We start from the raw sequence: 13,627 nt of genomic DNA, 5'->3' as shown, positions 1-13,627 counted from the left end.
ACAACATCCTTTCCAGACTAGAGACTTACATTTTGATGTCTTTGCCACTTGTTCTCTCATAAGTCTGTGATATTCATTAGTATTTGCTCAGAATTACTACTGATTTCTTGCTGTTTCCTATAATGCGCCTTCTTTTCTACTTGTGGGACTTCACCACATGTAGAAGCAACTTTATACACTCTTCTCTGTACTTGCGAAGCTACATAAACTTGTCTTTCAACTGTTTTACAGTTGAATACTACTTTTCAGTGAATTCTAGTTGGTTGAAACACTGGTTTCATGTGAACTAACTCTATTTCAAGGATTTCTGCAGTGTACAACCTTCTTTCTAGACTAGAGATTTACATTTTGATGTCTTTTACACTTGTTCTCTCACTATTCTGTGATATTCATTAGTATTTGCTCTGAATGACTACTGATTTCTAGCTGTTTCCTATAATGGGCCTTCTTTTCTACTTCTGGGACTTCACCACATGTAGAAGCAACTTTATACACTCTTCTCTGAACTTGCGAAGCTACATACACTTGTCTTTCAACTGTTTTACAGTTGAATACTACTTTTCAGTGAATTCCGGTGGTTTAAAACACTGGTTTCATGTGAACTAACTCTATTTCAAGGATTTGTGCCGTGTACAACATCCTTTCTAGACTAGAGACTTACATTTTGATGTCTTTTATAGTTGTTCTCTCACTATTCTGTGATATTCATTAGTATTTGATCTGAATGACTACTGATTTCTAGCTGTTTCCTATAATGTGCATGCTTTTCTACTTGTGGGACTTCACCACATGTAGAAACAACTTTATGTACTCTTCTCTGGACTTGTGAAGCTATATAAACTTGTCTTTCAACTGTTTTACAGTTGAGTACTACTTTTCAGTGAATTCCGGTGGTTTGAAACACTGGTTTCATGTGAACTAACTCTATTTCAAGGATTTCCGCAGAGTACAACCTTCTTTCTAGACTAGAGACTTACATTTTGATGTCTTTTACACTTGTTCTCTCACTATTCTGTGATATTCATTAGTATTTGCTCTGAATGACTACTGATTTCTAGCTGTTTCCTATAATGGGCCTTTTTTTTTTTTACTTGTGGGACTTCACCACATGTAGAAGCAACTTTATACACTCTTCTCTGAACTTGCGAAGCTACATAAACTTGTCTTTCAACTGTTTTACAGTTGAATACTACTTTTCAGTGAATTCTAGTGGGTTGAAACACTTGCTTCTTGTGAAGTAACTCTATTTCAAGGATTTCTGCAGTGTACAACATCCTTTCCAGACTAGAGACTTACATTTTGAAGTCTTTTACACATGTTCTCTCATAAGTCTGTGATATTAAACATCTTTTCCAGACTAGAGACTTACATTTTGATGTCTTTGTCACTTGTTCTCTCATAAGTCTGTGATATTCATTAGTATTTGCTCAGAATGACTACTGATTTCTTGCTGTTTCCTATAATGGGCCTTCTTTTCTGCTTGTGGGACTTCACCACATGTAGAAACAACTTTATACACTCTTCTCTGAACTTGCGAAGCTACATAAACTTGTCTTTCAACTGTTTTACAGTTGAATACTACTTTTCAGTGAATTCTAGTGGGTTGATACACTTGCTTCTTGTGAAGTAACTCTATTTCAAGGATTTCCGCAGTGTACAACATTCTTTCTAGACTAGAGACTTACATTTTGATGTCTTTTACACTTGTTCTCTCACTATTCTGTGATATTCATTAGTATTTGCTCTGAATGACTACTGATTTCTAGCTGTTTCCTATAATGGGCCTTTTTTTTTTTACTTGTGGGACTTCACCACATGTAGAAGCAACTTTATACACTCTTCTCTGAACTTGCGAAGCTACATAAACTTGTCTTTCAACTGTTTTACAGTTGAATACTACTTTTCAGTGAATTCTAGTGGGTTGAAACACTTGCTTCTTGTGAAGTAACTCTATTTCAAGGATTTCTGCAGTGTACAACATCCTTTCCAGACTAGAGACTTACATTTTGAAGTCTTTTACACATGTTCTCTCATAAGTCTGTGATATTAAACATCTTTTCCAGACTAGAGACTTACATTTTGATGTCTTTGCCACTTGTTCTCTCATAAGTCTGTGATATTCATTAGTATTTGCTCAGAATTACTACTGATTTCTTGCTGTTTCCTATAATGCGCCTTCTTTTCTGCTTGTGGGACTTCACCACATGTAGAAACAACTTTATACACTCTTCTCTGAACTTGCGAAGCTACATAAACTTGTCTTTCAACTGTTTTACAGTTGAATACTACTTTTCAGTGAATTCTGGTGGTTTCAAACACTGGTTTCATGTGAACTAACTCTATTTCAAGGATTTCTGCAGTGTACAACATTCTTTCTAGACTAGAGACTTACATTTTGATGTCTTTTACACTTGTTCTCTCACTATTCTGTGATATTCATTAGTATTTGCTCTGAATGACTACTGATTTCTAGCTGTTTCCTATAATGGGCCTTTTTTTTTTTACTTGTGGGACTTCACCACATGTAGAAGCAACTTTATACACTCTTCTCTGAACTTGCGAAGCTACATAAACTTGTCTTTCAACTGTTTTACAGTTGAATACTACTTTTCAGTGAATTCTAGTGGGTTGAAACACTTGCTTCTTGTGAAGTAACTCTATTTCAAGGATTTCTGCAGTGTACAACATCCTTTCCAGACTAGAGACTTACATTTTGATGTCTTTGCCACTTGTTCTCTCATAAGTCTGTGATATTCATTAGTATTTGCTCAGAATTACTACTGATTTCTTGCTGTTTCCTATAATGCGCCTTCTTTTCTACTTGTGGGACTTCACCACATGTAGAAGCAACTTTATACACTCTTCTCTGTACTTGCGAAGCTACATAAACTTGTCTTTCAACTGTTTTACAGTTGAATACTACTTTTCAGTGAATTCTAGTTGGTTGAAACACTGGTTTCATGTGAACTAACTCTATTTCAAGGATTTCTGCAGTGTACAACCTTCTTTCTAGACTAGAGACTTACATTTTGATGTCTTTTACACTTGTTCTCTCACTATTCTGTGATATTCATTAGTATTTGCTCTGAATGACTACTGATTTCTAGCTGTTTCCTATAATGGGCCTTCTTTTCTACTTGTGGGACTTCACCACATGTAGAAGCAACTTTATACACTCTTCTCTGAACTTGCGAAGCTACATACACTTGTCTTTCAACTGTTTTACAGTTGAATACTACTTTTCAGTGAATTCCGGTGGTTTAAAACACTGGTTTCATGTGAACTAACTCTATTTCAAGGATTTGTGCCGTGTACAACATCCTTTCTAGACTAGAGACTTACATTTTGATGTCTTTTATAGTTGTTCTCTCACTATTCTGTGATATTCATTAGTATTTGATCTGAATGACTACTGATTTGTAGCTGTTTCCTATAATGTGCATGCTTTTCTACTTGTGGGACTTCACCACATGTAGAAACAAATTTATGTACTCTTCTCTGGACTTGTGAAGCTATATACACTTGTCTTTCAACTGTTTTACAGTTGAATACTACTTTTCAGTGAATTCTGTTGGTTTGAAACACTGGTTTCATGTGAACTAAATCTATTTCAAGGATTTCTGCAGTGTACAACATCCTTTCTAGACTAGTAACTTACATTTTGATGGTTTTCCACTTGTTCTCACACAATTCTATGATATTCATTAGTATTTCCTCTGAATTACTACTGCTTTCTAGCTGTTTCCTATAATGTGCCTTCTTTTCTACTTGTGGGACTTCACCACATGTAGAAACAACTTTATGTACTCTTCTCTGGACTTGTGAAGCTATATAAACTTATCTTTCAACTGTTTTACAGTTGAGTACTACTTTTCAGTGAATTCTGTTGGTTTGAAACACTGGTTTCATGTGAACTAACTCTATTTCAAGGATTTCTGCAGTGTACAACATCCTTTCTAGACTAGAGACTTACATTTTCATGTCTTTTACACTTGTTCTCTCACTATTCTGTGATATTCATTAGTATTTGCTCTGAATGACTACTGATTTCTAGCTGTTTCCTATAATGTGCATTCTTTTCTACTTGTGGGACTTAACCACATGTAGAAACTACTTTATACACTCTTCTCTGGACTTGCGAAGCTATATAAACTTGTCTTTCAACTGTTTTACTGTTAAATACTACTTTTCAGTGAATTCCGGTGGTTTGAAACACTGGTTTCATGTGAACTAACTCTATTTCAAGGATTTCCGCAGAGTACAACCTTCTTTCTAGACTAGAGACTTACAATGTGATGTCTTTTACACTTGTTCTCTCACTATTCTGTGATATTCATTAGTATTTGCTCTGAATGACTACTGATTTCTAGCTGTTTCCTATAATGGGCCTTCTTTTCTGCTTGTGGGACTTCACCACATGTAGAAACAACTTTATACACTCTTCTCTGAACTTGCGAAGCTACATAAACTTGTCTTTCAACTGTTTTACAGTTGAATACTACTTTTCAGTGAATTCTGGTGGTTTCAAACACTGGTTTCATGTGAACTAACTCTATTTGAAGGATTTCTGCAGTGTACAACATTCTTTCTAGACTAGAGACTTACATTTTGATGTCTTTTACACTTGTTCTCTCACTATTCTGTGATATTCATTAGTATTTGCTCTGAATGACTACTGATTTCTAGCTGTTTCCTATAATGGGCCTTTTTTTTTTACTTGTGGGACTTCACCACATGTAGAAGCAACTTTATACACTCTTCTCTGAACTTGCGAAGCTACATAAACTTGTCTTTCAACTGTTTTACAGTTGAATACTACTTTTCAGTGAATTCTAGTGGGTTGAAACACTTGCTTCTTGTGAAGTAACTCTATTTCAAGGATTTCTGCAGTGTACAACATCCTTTCCAGACTAGAGACTTACATTTTGAAGTCTTTTACACATGTTCTCTCATAAGTCTGTGATATTAAACATCTTTTCCAGACTAGAGACTTACATTTTGATGTCTTTGCCACTTGTTCTCTCATAAGTCTGTGATATTCATTAGTATTTGCTCAGAATTACTACTGATTTCTTGCTGTTTCCTATAATGCGCCTTCTTTTCTACTTGTGGTACTTCACCACATGTAGAAGCAACTTTATACACTCTTCTCTGAACTTGCGAAGCTACATAAACTTGTCTTTCAACTGTTTTACAGTTGAATACTACTTTTCAGTGAATTCTAGTGGGTTGAAACACTTGCTTCTTGTAAAGTAACTCTATTTCAAGGATTTCTGCAGTGTACAACATCCTTTCCAGACTAGAGACTTACATTTTGATGTCTTTGCCACTTGTTCTCTCATAAGTCTGTGATATTCATTAGTATTTGCTCAGAATTACTACTGATTTCTTGCTGTTTCCTATAATGCGCCTTCTTTTCTACTTGTGGGACTTCACCACATGTAGAAGCAACTTTATACACTCTTCTCTGTACTTGCGAAGCTACATAAACTTGTCTTTCAACTGTTTTACAGTTGAATACTACTTTTCAGTGAATTCTAGTTGGTTGAAACACTGGTTTCATGTGAACTAACTCTATTTCAAGGATTTCTGCAGTGTACAACCTTCTTTCTAGACTAGAGACTTACATTTTGATGTCTTTTACACTTGTTCTCTCACTATTCTGTGATATTCATTAGTATTTGCTCTGAATGACTACTGATTTCTAGCTGTTTCCTATAATGGGCCTTCTTTTCTACATGTGGGACTTCACCACATGTAGAAGCAACTTTATACACTCTTCTCTGAACTTGTGAAGCTATACACACTTGTCTTTCAACTGTTTAACAGTTGAATGCTACTTTTCAGTGAATTCTGGCGGTTTCAAACACTGGTTTCATGTGAAGTAACTCTATTTCAAGTATTTGTGCCGTGTACAACATCCTTTCTAGACTAGCGACTTACATTTTGATGTCTTTTACACTTGTTCTCTCACTATTCTGTGATATTCATTAGTATTTGCTCTGAATGACTACTGATTTCTAGCTGTTTCCTATAATGTGCATTCTTTTCTACTTGTGGGACTTAACCACATGTAGAAACTACTTTATACACTCTTCTCTGGACTTGCGAAGCTATATAAACTTGTCTTTCAACTGTTTTACAGTTAAATACTACTTTTCAGTGAATTCCGGTGGTTTGAATCACTGGTTTCATGTGAACTAACTCTATTTCAAGGATTTCCGCAGTGTACAACATTCTTTCTAGACGAGAGACTTACATTTTGATGTCTTTTACACTTGTTCTCTCACTATTCTGTGATATTCATTAGTATTTGCTCTGAATGACTACTGATTTCTAGCTGTTTCCTATAATGGGCCTTTTTTTTTTTTACTTGTGGGACTTCACCACATGTAGAAGCAACTTTATACACTCTTCTCTGAACTTGCGAAGCTACATAAACTTGTCTTTCAACTGTTTTACAGTTGAATACTACTTTTCAGTGAATTCTTTTGGGTTGAAACACTTGCTTCTTGTGAAGTAACTCTATTTCAAGGATTTCTGCAGTGTACAACATCCTTTCCAGACTAGAGACTTACATTTTGAAGTCTTTTACACATGTTCTCTCATAAGTCTGTGAAATTAAACATCTTTTCCAGACTAGAGACTTACATTTTGATGTCTTTGCCACTTGTTCTCTCATAAGTCTGTGATATTCATTAGTATTTGCTCAGAATTACTACTGATTTCTTGCTGTTTCCTATAATGCGCCTTCTTTTCTGCTTGTGGGACTTCACCACATGTAGAAACAACTTTATACACTCTTCTCTGAACTTGCGAAGCTACATAAACTTGTCTTTCAACTGTTTTACAGTTGAATACTACTTTTCAGTGAATTCTAGTGGGTTGATACACTTGCTTCTTGTGAAGTAACTCTATTTCAAGGATTTCCGCAGTGTACAACATTCTTTCTAGACTAGAGACTTACATTTTGATGTCTTTTACACTTGTTCTCTCACTATTCTGTGATATTCATTAGTATTTGCTCTGAATGACTACTGATTTCTAGCTGTTTCCTATAATGGGCCTTTTTTTTTTTACTTGTGGGACTTCACCACATGTAGAAGCAACTTTATACACTCTTCTCTGAACTTGCGAAGCTACATAAACTTGTCTTTCAACTGTTTTACAGTTGAATACTACTTTTCAGTGAATTCTAGTGGGTTGAAACACTTGCTTCTTGTGAAGTAACTCTATTTCAAGGATTTCTGCAGTGTACAACATCCTTTCCAGACTAGAGACTTACATTTTGAAGTCTTTTACACATGTTCTCTCATAAGTCTGTGATATTAAACATCTTTTCCAGACTAGAGACTTACATTTTGATGTCTTTGCCACTTGTTCTCTCATAAGTCTGTGATATTCATTAGTATTTGCTCAGAATTACTACTGATTTCTTGCTGTTTCCTATAATGTGCCTTCTTTTCTACTTGTGGGACTTCACCACATGTAGAAACAACTTTATACACTCTTCTCTGAACTTGAGAAGCTATACACACTTGTCTTTCAACTGTTTAACAGTTGAATACTACTTTTCAGTGAATTCTGGCGGTTTCAAACACTGGTTTCATGTGAAGTAACTCTATTTCAAGTATTTGTGCCGTGTACAACATCCTTTCTAGACTAGCGACTTACATTTTGATGTCTTTTACACTTGTTCTCTCACTATTCTGTGATATTCATTAGTATTTGCTCTGAATGACTACTGATTTCTAGCTGTTTCCTATAATGTGCATTCTTTTCTACTTGTGGGACTTCACCACATGTAGAAACAACTTTATGTACTCTTCTCTGGACTTGTGAAGCTATATAAACTTATCTTTCAACTGTTTTACAGTTGAGTACTACTTTTCAGTGAATTCTGTTGGTTTGAAACACTGGTTTCATGTGAACTAACTCTATTTCAAGGATTTCTGCAGTGTACAACATCCTTTCTAGACTAGAGACTTACATTTTCATGTCTTTTACACTTGTTCTCTCACTATTCTGTGATATTCATTAGTATTTGCTCTGAATGACTACTGATTTCTAGCTGTTTCCTATAATGTGCATTCTTTTCTACTTGTGGGACTTAACCACATGTAGAAACTACTTTATACACTCTTCTCTGGACTTGCGAAGCTATATAAACTTGTCTTTCAACTGTTTTACTGTTAAATACTACTTTTCAGTGAATTCCGGTGGTTTGAAACACTGGTTTCATGTGAACTAACTCTATTTCAAGGATTTCCGCAGAGTACAACCTTCTTTCTAGACTAGAGACTTACAATGTGATGTCTTTTACACTTGTTCTCTCACTATTCTGTGATATTCATTAGTATTTGCTCTGAATGACTACTGATTTCTAGCTGTTTCCTATAATGGGCCTTCTTTTCTGCTTGTGGGACTTCACCACATGTAGAAACAACTTTATACACTCTTCTCTGAACTTGCGAAGCTACATAAACTTGTCTTTCAACTGTTTTACAGTTGAATACTACTTTTCAGTGAATTCTGGTGGTTTCAAACACTGGTTTCATGTGAACTAACTCTATTTGAAGGATTTCTGCAGTGTACAACATTCTTTCTAGACTAGAGACTTACATTTTGATGTCTTTTACACTTGTTCTCTCACTATTCTGTGATATTCATTAGTATTTGCTCTGAATGACTACTGATTTCTAGCTGTTTCCTATAATGGGCCTTTTTTTTTTACTTGTGGGACTTCACCACATGTAGAAGCAACTTTATACACTCTTCTCTGAACTTGCGAAGCTACATAAACTTGTCTTTCAACTGTTTTACAGTTGAATACTACTTTTCAGTGAATTCTAGTGGGTTGAAACACTTGCTTCTTGTGAAGTAACTCTATTTCAAGGATTTCTGCAGTGTACAACATCCTTTCCAGACTAGAGACTTACATTTTGAAGTCTTTTACACATGTTCTCTCATAAGTCTGTGATATTAAACATCTTTTCCAGACTAGAGACTTACATTTTGATGTCTTTGCCACTTGTTCTCTCATAAGTCTGTGATATTCATTAGTATTTGCTCAGAATTACTACTGATTTCTTGCTGTTTCCTATAATGCGCCTTCTTTTCTACTTGTGGGACTTCACCACATGTAGAAGCAACTTTATACACTCTTCTCTGTACTTGCGAAGCTACATAAACTTGTCTTTCAACTGTTTTACAGTTGAATACTACTTTTCAGTGAATTCTAGTGGGTTGAAACACTTGCTTCTTGTAAAGTAACTCTATTTCAAGGATTTCTGCAGTGTACAACATCCTTTCCAGACTAGAGACTTACATTTTGATGTCTTTGCCACTTGTTCTCTCATAAGTCTGTGATATTCATTAGTATTTGCTCAGAATTACTACTGATTTCTTGCTGTTTCCTATAATGCGCCTTCTTTTCTACTTGTGGGACTTCACCACATGTAGAAGCAACTTTATACACTCTTCTCTGTACTTGCGAAGCTACATAAACTTGTCTTTCAACTGTTTTACAGTTGAATACTACTTTTCAGTGAATTCTAGTTGGTTGAAACACTGGTTTCATGTGAACTAACTCTATTTCAAGGATTTCTGCAGTGTACAACCTTCTTTCTAGACTAGAGACTTACATTTTGATGTCTTTTACACTTGTTCTCTCACTATTCTGTGATATTCATTAGTATTTGCTCTGAATGACTACTGATTTCTAGCTGTTTCCTATAATGGGCCTTCTTTTCTGCTTGTGGGACTTCACCACATGTAGAAACAACTTTATACACTCTTCTCTGAACTTGCGAAGCTACATAAACTTGTCTTTCAACTGTTTTACAGTTGAATACTACTTTTCAGTGAATTCTGGTGGTTTCAAACACTGGTTTCATGTGAACTAACTCTATTTCAAGGATTTCTGCAGTGTACAACATTCTTTCTAGACTAGAGACTTACATTTTGATGTCTTTTACACTTGTTCTCTCACTATTCTGTGATATTCATTAGTATTTGCTCTGAATGACTACTGATTTCTAGCTGTTTCCTATAATGTGAATTCTTTTCTACTTGTGGGACTTCACCACATGTAGAAACAACTTTATGTACTCTTCTCTGGACTTGTGAAGCTATATAAATTTGTCTTTCAACTGTTTTACAGTTAAATACTACTTTTCAGTGAATTCCGGTGGTTTGAAACACTGGTTTCATGTGAACTAACTCTATTTCAAGGATTTCCGCAGAGTACAACCTTCTTTCTAGCCTAGAAACTTACATTTTGATGGTTTTCCACTTGTTTTCACACAATTCCATGATATTCATTAGTATTTCCTCTGAATTACTACTGCTTTCTAGCTGTTTCCTATAATGGGCCTTCTTTTCTACTTGTGGGACTTCACCACATGTAGAAACTACTTTATACACTCTTCTCTGGACTTGCGAAGCTATATAAACTTGTCTTTCAACTGTTTTACAGTTAAATACTACTTTTCAGTGAATTCCGGTGGTTTGAAACACTGGTTTCATGTGAACTAACTCTATTTCAAGGAGTTCTGCAGTGTACAACATTCTTTCTAGACTAGAGACTTACATTTTGAAGTCTTTTACACATGTTCTCTCATAAGTCTGTGATATTAAACATCTTTTCCAGACTAGAGACTTACATTTTGATGTCTTTGCCAATTGTTCTCTCATAAGTCTGTGATATTCATTAGTATTTGCTCAGAATTACTACTGATTTCTTGCTGTTTCCTATAATGCGCCTTCTTTTCTACTTGTGGGACTTCACCACATGTAGAAGCAACTTTATACACTCTTCTCTGTACTTGCGAAGCTACATAAACTTGTCTTTCAACTGTTTTACAGTTGAATACTACTTTTCAGTGAATTCTGGTGGTTTCAAACACTGGTTTCATGTGAACTAACTCTATTTCAAGGATTTCTGCAGTGTACAACCTTCTTTCTAGACTACAGACTTACATTTTGATGTCTTTTAAACTTGTTCTATCACTATTCTTTGATATTCATTAGTATTTGCTGTGAATTACTAATGCTTTCTTGCAGTGTCCTATAATGGGCCTTCTGGTATACTTGTGGGACTTCACCACATGTAGAAGAAACTTTATACACTCTTCTCTGAACTTGAGAAGCTATACACACTTGTCTTTCAACTGTTTTACAGTTGAATACTACTCTTCAGTGAATTCTGGTGGTTTAAAACACTGGTTTCATGTGAACTAACTCTATTTCAAGGATTTCTGCAGTGTACAACATCCTTTCTATACTAGAGACTTACATTTTGATGTCTTTTACACTTGTTCTCTCACTATTCTGTGATATTCATTAGTATTTGCTCTGAATGACTACTGATTTCTAGCTGTTTCCTATAATGTGCATTCTTTTCTACTTGTGGGACTTCACCACATGTAGAAACAACTTTATGTACTCTTCTCTGGACTTGTGAAGCTATATAAACTTATCTTTCAACTGTTTTACAGTTGAGTACTACTTTTCAGTGAATTCTGTTGGTTTGAAACACTGGTTTCATGTGAACTAACTCTATTTCAAGGATTTCTGCAGTGTACAACATCCTTTCTAGACTAGAGACTTACATTTTCATGTCTTTTACACTTGTTCTCTCACTATTCTGTGATATTCATTAGTATTTGCTCTGAATGACTACTGATTTCTAGCTGTTTCCTATAATGTGCATTCTTTTCTACTTGTGGGACTTAACCACATGTAGAAACTACTTTATACACTCTTCTCTGGACTTGCGAAGCTATATAAACTTGTCTTTCAACTGTTTTACTGTTAAATACTACTTTTCAGTGAATTCCGGTGGTTTGAAACACTGGTTTCATGTGAACTAACTCTATTTCAAGGATTTCCGCAGAGTACAACCTTCTTTCTAGACTAGAGACTTACAATGTGATGTCTTTTACACTTGTTCTCTCACTATTCTGTGATATTCATTAGTATTTGCTCTGAATGACTACTGATTTCTAGCTGTTTCCTATAATGGGCCTTCTTTTCTGCTTGTGGGACTTCACCACATGTAGAAACAACTTTATACACTCTTCTCTGAACTTGCGAAGCTACATAAACTTGTCTTTCAACTGTTTTACAGTTGAATACTACTTTTCAGTGAATTCTGGTGGTTTCAAACACTGGTTTCATGTGAACTAACTCTATTTGAAGGATTTCTGCAGTGTACAACATTCTTTCTAGACTAGAGTCTTACATTTTGATGTCTTTTACACTTGTTCTCTCACTATTCTGTGATATTCATTAGTATTTGCTCTGAATGACTACTGATTTCTAGCTGTTTCCTATAATGGGCCTTTTTTTTTTTACTTGTGGGACTTCACCACATGTAGAAGCAACTTTATACACTATTCTCTGAACTTGCGAAGCTACATAAACTTGTCTTTCAACTGTTTTACAGTTGAATACTACTTTTCAGTGAATTCTAGTGGGTTGAAACACTTGCTTCTTGTGAAGTAACTCTATTTCAAGGATTTCTGCAGTGTACAACATCCTTTCCATACTAGAGACTTACATTTTGGAGTCTTTTACACATGTTCTCTCATAAGTCTGTGATATTAAACATCTTTTCCAGACTAGAGACTTACATTTTGATGTCTTTGCCACTTGTTCTCTCATAAGTCTGTGATATTCATTAGTATTTGCTCAGAATTACTACTGATTTCTTGCTGTTTCCTATAATGCGCCTTCTTTTCTACTTGTGGGACTTCACCACATGTAGAAGCAACTTTATACACTCTTCTCTGTACTTGCGAAGCTACATAAACTTGTCTTTCAACTGTTTTACAGTTGAATACTACTTTTCAGTGAATTCTAGTGGGTTGAAACACTTGCTTCTTGTAAAGTAACTCTATTTCAAGGATTTCTGCAGTGTACAACATCCTTTCCAATCTAGAGACTTACATTTTGATGTCTTTGCCACTTGTTCTCTCATAAGTCTGTGATATTCATTAGTATTTGCTCAGAATTACTACTGATTTCTTGCTGTTTCCTATAATGCGCCTTCTTTTCTACTTGTGGGACTTCACCACATGTAGAAGCAACTTTATACACTCTTCTCTGTACTTGCGAAGCTACATAAACTTGTCTTTCAACTGTTTTACAGTTGAATACTACTTTTCAGTGAATTCTAGTTGGTTGAAACACTGGTTTCATGTGAACTAACTCTATTTCAAGGATTTCTGCAGTGTACAACCTTCTTTCTAGACTAGAGACTTACATTTTGATGTCTTTTACACTTGTTCTCTCACTATTCTGTGATATTCATTAGTATTTGCTCTGAATGACTACTGATTTCTAGCTGTTTCCTATAATGGGCCTTCTTTTCTACTTGTGGGACTTCACCACATGTAGAAGCAACTTTATACACTCTTCTCTGAACTTGTGAAGCTATACACACTTGTCTTTCAACTGTTTAACAGTTGAATACTACTTTTCAGTGAATTCTGGCGGTTTCAAACACTGGTTTCATGTGAAGTAACTCTATTTCAAGTATTTGTGCCGTGTACAACATCCTTTCTAGACTAGCGACTTACATTTTGATGTCTTTTACACTTGTTCTCTCACTATTCTGTGATAT

The sequence above is a fragment of the Cnephaeus nilssonii genome (genome assembly GCF_951640355.1).
Source record: "Cnephaeus nilssonii genome assembly, chromosome: 12".
Taxonomy (NCBI): domain Eukaryota; kingdom Metazoa; phylum Chordata; class Mammalia; order Chiroptera; family Vespertilionidae; genus Cnephaeus; species Cnephaeus nilssonii.
Note: the sequence above shows the minus strand (reverse complement) of the source record.